This window comes from Polyodon spathula, chromosome 9 (assembly GCF_017654505.1).
Source record: "Polyodon spathula isolate WHYD16114869_AA chromosome 9, ASM1765450v1, whole genome shotgun sequence".
Lineage (NCBI taxonomy): Eukaryota > Metazoa > Chordata > Actinopteri > Acipenseriformes > Polyodontidae > Polyodon > Polyodon spathula.
The window spans coordinates 16,287,515-16,293,514 of record NC_054542.1 but is presented as its reverse complement, the minus strand read 5'-3'; positions in this window follow the sequence as shown (position 1 = coordinate 16,293,514).

The window sequence follows — 6,000 nt, the reverse complement described above, 5'->3', positions numbered from 1 at the left end:
CTCGGGAATGAAAACCCTCGGGAGGCCTATAAAACAAAAAGGAGACACCAGCGACCCCAGCCGATGTGGAGCAGCAGGCGACCCCAGCCGATGCGGATGCGTCATCCCTGAGCGGTGCAAGGCAGACATCCTTGGGCTCCTCCTCTTCCCTCTCGGGCTCTGGGAGCAGCGGCTCCTCCTCCTCCCTCTCGGGCTCTGGGAGCGGCGGCTCCTCCTCCTCCCTCTCGGGCTCTGGGAGCGGCGGCTCCTCCTCCTCCCTCTCGGGCTCTGGGAGCGGCGGCTCCTCCTCCTCCCTCTCGGGCTCTGGGAGCGGCGGCTCCTCCTCCTCCCTCTCTGGCTATCGGGACAACGGCAGCTCCTCACCCCTCTCTGGCTCTCGGGAAAGTGGCTCACCCCTCTCTGGCTCTGGGGACGACGGCAGCTCCTCACCCCTCTCTGGCTCTGGGAGCGACGGCAGCTCCTCACCCCTCTCTGGCTCTCGGGAAAGTGGCTCACCCCTCTCTGGCTCTGGGGACGACGGCAGCTCCTCACCCTTCTTTGGCTCTGGGAGCGACGGCAGCTCCTCACCCCTCTCTGGCTCTGGGAGCGACGGCAGCTCCTCACCCCTCTCTGGCTCTGGGAGCGACGGCAGCTCCTCACCCCTCTCTGGCTCTGGGAGCGACGGCAGCCCCTCACCCCTCTCTGGCTCTCGGGAAAGCGGCTCACCCCTCTCTGGCTCTCGGGAAAGTGGCTCACCCCTCTTTGGCTCTGGGAGTGACGGCAGCTCCTCACCCCTCTCTGGCTCTGAGAGTGACAGCAGCTCCTCACCCCTCTCTGGCTCTGGGAGCGACGGCAGCTCCTCACCCCTCTCTGGCTCTGGGAGCGATGGCTCACCCCTCTTTATTGGAGTGACCGGGGCATCTCCCATGTCTACCGCCAGGTAATTAACCACCATGAGAGCAACCTCTGGGAAGGACATTGGGTGGTGTTGTTCATAAGAACATAAGAACATAAGAACATAAGAAAGTTTACAAACGAGAGGAGGCCATTCGGCCCATCTTGCTCGTTTGGTTGTTAGTAGCTTATTGATCCTCCCACTGTTCCCACCTCTCCCCATCCTGAAGCCACAGCGTGTTGATAAGTATGGGGAGATCGTGGGCGAGGTCTGCCTCAGGGTGCATCAACCAGTCCCAGATCTCCTGGGACGGTGGTGAAGGTGGTGGTGCTGGAGGTAGTGGGGTGGCCCCTGATGCCCGGGGTGAACACTGCACCTCTTCCTGGGCCTGGTTGTACGGGCATCCTACCCAGTTGTGGCCATCCTCCTCACATCGGCCACACCAGTTTGCCACTGGCACATCTGGGCAGGACCGCCAACGATGGTCCTCCTTCCCGCACCAGGAACACCAAGGGAAGAGGCTGGCCAGGTCCTCCAGCGGTGGCTGCAGCAGCTTACATTTCTTCAGCTGCTGCTTGTCCTGCCTTTGCCGCTGTCTGCTCTTCTTTCCCATTTTTTTTTCAAAAAAAAAAAAAGTAAATACTGCTCTGAGCCTCTAGGTGGCGTTATCCCACTACTGACACCAAATGTGGCAGGCTGGCGAGTGGATAGAGGTCCAGAGACAGTCTGTAGTTCAAAAAAAATATTATTTTATTATAAATACACAAAAATAAAAGGGCACAAGGGCCAAAACAAAGCAATTTAAACACAAAAAGAAAGACAAAAAAACAAAACTAACAAAAATATCAATTTCCAGGCTGGGCAATGCCTTCACTGGATTCACAAATCTCTAAAATCACACACCAAAAACCACCAACCTGCTTCCTCAGCTCCCTCCTCCAAATGAAAAGCAGAGGCCTCCTTTTATGTCAGGTGGCTGGGCGCTGATTGTTCGTTAATTAAACTAATCATCTAATCAACCCCAGCCACCTGAACACAATGAACCAAGGCAGTTAGGGGAATTTAACCCCATCCCTGCCAATTTCTAAAGAGCAGAGCTGTGCTCTGCCATAATGTAATATATATTTGTCTGTTGGCTATTACATGTTGACCTATTTGTGAGTTAGGACCGTCACAAAGTGGGGCGGATGAGGGTATTGGCATAAAACCCTAGTAAAAGTCCATGAGCACACCAACAATATGTAAATTTAAGGTGAAAAGGAAAACAAACCATTAATAAAATCCACAAAGTAGAGTAACTTGTCATATTGGAAAATTATACTGGCAAGAAGTCAGTTTAGTATGAACATAAGAACATAAGAACATAAGAAAGTTTACAAACGAGAGGAGGCCATTCGGCCCATCTTGCTCGTTTGGTTGTTAGTAGCTTATTGATCCCAAAATCTCATCAAGCAGCTTCTTGAAGGATCCCAGGGTGTCAGCTTCAACAACATTACTGGGGAGTTGATTCCAGACCCTCACAATTCTCTGTGTAAAAAAGTGTCTCCTATTTTCTGTTCTGAAAGTGATAACACCATGTAACACAATTTTTGTTCCTGGGTAGTAAGTGTTATTTCCTAATTGCTTATGCCTCAAAAGTATAGAAAATGGCTATTATTCCCCACAAACTTTGTTTTTGTGACCAGGACAGTGATATTTCAAAATATCACTATTTCCAATGAGAAAACGGGCAAATGTGTGTCTTTTCGTTCACATAAAGTCAGAAAAAAACAACATATGAATCCAAATTAAGATGTATTTATACTAAAGTAATATAAAAATGACTACAAAAGATTTAGAAGTGAGTAGTTTCTCGAGATTTACGATTATACTGTATTTACAGTATAATCGTAAATCTCGAGAAACTACTCACTTCTAAATCTTTTGTAGTCATTTTTGTATTACTTTAGTATAAATACATTTTAATTTGGATTCATATGTTGTTTTTTTCTGACTTTATGTGAACTAAAAGACAGTTTTCTCTTTGGAAATAGGTACATTTCAAAATATCACTGTCCTGGTCACAAAAGCAAAGTTTGTGGGGAATAATAGCCATTTTCTATACTTTTGAGGCATAAGCAATTAGGAAATAACACTTACTACCCAGGAAAAAAAAAAAAAAATTGTTACACAGTGTAATTTTATTAATAAATTGCTTGGGTTAGATTGGTTTTGTTTAAGCAAAAGATAAAGCAACATTTCAGAAAAGGCAGATGTTTAACACTATGTGACCTTTACATAAGTGTGAGTGGGAACTTGTAAACTGTGTTCACGAAATAGACGAGTGCAGCTCAGAATATGAAGGGACAGAATCCGTCACAGTTTGAGAACGGAAAGCTTTAGTTCAGGAGTTGATATAAGAGAGTAGATTAAAATAAAATATGGATCGCAACGGCGATGCAATAGGACTGGAAGCTAGAAGCTTAGCTCAAAGCAGCAGTGCAAGATAAGATTCTGGGTGTGTTGCCAGAGAGCAGACAATATGCAGATAAGGTGCCTGGGCAGTTGTCCAGCAGCAGAGAAGTGTTAATAGTAGATGTTGAAGGCACAGCTCACAGCTGCGAAATCACACCAAGTTTTAGAATGAATACGATTTTAAGCAATGCTTTAATTGTGGCCGTATTGATACTTAAAGATGATTTGGTGGAAAGTGGCAGTGGCTACAGGAAAGTCTGAAACGGCAGAGGAACTGCAAGGAGACTACAGTGAATATGTAAGAATGTTGCAATGGCTGCAGGCACAAATAGGGGAGTGACGTGCGGTAGTCTCGGTCGGAGCAAAGGGGGGAGGTAAGAGGCCACCCATGTAAATGTTAGTTGATACTGGGGCTGGAATCTGCCAATCCCGGTAACAAAAGAGTTTGTAGTAATCAAAGGAGTCAATGGAGGTACGTAAAAAGCATTTAGAACTGAACCTGTGGAATTTGTAATTGGCTCACAATCCACGTTAGTCGAAATGTATCATGCTAAAATGCATGAGAAAAACATTTTAGAGTTAGATGTAATGTAGACACTATATAGACCAGCTGGTTCTCAGTCCTTGATATAACAACGGATTCTGGAGCCTATCTATAAGGTCTGCAGATCAATGGAAGTTTGCTTTCACGGTGCAAGGGGTCCAATATACTTGGACCCGCAAGCCACAGGGGTATCATAGTAGTACCCCAGTAGTGTTCAACCAATGTCTTGCCAAGGATCTGAGACCCTTGAAAGACAACCAGCATGGCACTGTGTTGCAATATGTGGATGACTTCTTGTTGTGTAGTACCTCTCTTACAGAAGCAAAGGAACTACTGAGGGCTGCCTTGCTGCTACTTAAAGACCAAGGGTTCAAGGCCAACCCAAAGAAGGCTCAGCTCTTACAGCAGGAGGTAACGAATATGGGACATATTTTCAGTTATAACAGCAAGACTATGAGCCCAGCTAGGAAATTAGCCCTCATCTTAATACTCAAACCCTGCACTGTCACTGAGCTAAGACAGTTTCTGGGAACAACTAATTATGTTAGAGAGTACATAGAAGACTATGCTACTGCAGCAGGGTTTATGTACTCATTACTAAAAGACACACCTGAGAAATATGGAGTTATTGAGTGGATTGAGGAAGCAGAGCAGGGGTTCAACGACCTGAAACAAGAGATCAGTGAGGCCCCTGCACCAGGCATACCCAGTCCAGATAAGGAGTTTCACCTCCAAATTACAGTAAAAACACACACTATACATTGTGTATTGAGCCAAGAACATGGCGACCGTCTAAGACCGGTGGTGTACTATAGCTGAAAGAAAACACCAACTGAGTACGTGTACCCCACCTGTGAGACCTATTTGGGGGCCGTATATTGGGCCATTGACATTACTGAACCCTTAGTGGGGTTCACCCCTTTGATCATACATACTAATCATACTAAAAGCCAAAAGGAGATCCTTGAAAATCCCATGTTAAAAGCGCAGTACGATGGGTACGGTTGTACCCTGAGACAGCAGACTCTATCAAATGGGGGGATCAATGGGCTGTTTAGGATGGGGTGTTACGGCAGTGGTTTCACATCCCCTATCACCCACAATCCTCTGGAATTTTGGAAAGGGCAAACTGCACCATTAAAATATAGCCAAACGGCTAACTGAACAAAACCAAGGGCAATGGGTACACAAAACCCAGACAAAGCTCTACCAAAAACGATTGACACACGAGCCACCCCCACAAAAGGTGGCATGTCTAACCGCAGAAGCGGATGTCCTCCAAGTGGTCAAAATTGATCCCTGTGGGGTACTTGGCAGCTGGCCTTGATTTATACAGCACGTAATGACTACCTGGTGCCTCCAGGAAGTCAAAGCCTCATTTTAACAGATATACAAATAAAAATACCACTTGGGTGCTATGCCAGGTTTGCCCCTTATTCTGGCTTAGCAGTTAAGCATGGCATATGCATAGGGGCCGGCGTAGTGGATGCCGACTATACCGACTATACCGGAAATGTAGGTCAGAACAGCTGGGTTCAGGTAGGCAGAAGCAGGGAAAAAAAGAAACTTCGTCAAACACAACCACCAGAAATCAAAACAACCAACAGATTTGAGTCACTTCAGAATTTTGATGAGCAGAACCAACAACAAGAGAATGAAAGGAACAACATCCAGGACCCTATTGACAGTGGTGACCAGACAGCAAAAAGAAGGGAGGTCATGATTGTTGGGGACTCCATATTGAGAAACACAGCAAGTTCAATTCGCAGTTTGGACCCCCTTACTACAACAGTGTGCTGCCTTCCGGGAGCCTCGGTCAAGCACATCACTGAAAACGTGGACAGGCTCCTAGAACGAACAGGAGACAACCCGGTAGTAGTCGTCCACATCGGTACAAACAACATTGGAAGAGACAGACCAGAATCCCTGCAAAACAAATTCAGAGAGCTAGGAAGGAAATTAAAAGAGAAAACCAAAACTGTGGTATTTTCTGGTATACTACCCGCACCTTGCAAAGGACCATATGGACAGCTGGAAATAATTAATAAAAACGAATGGCTGAAGACGTGGTGCACACGGGAAGGCTTCACCTATCTTGATCATTGGACCACATTCTACAACGAGGACT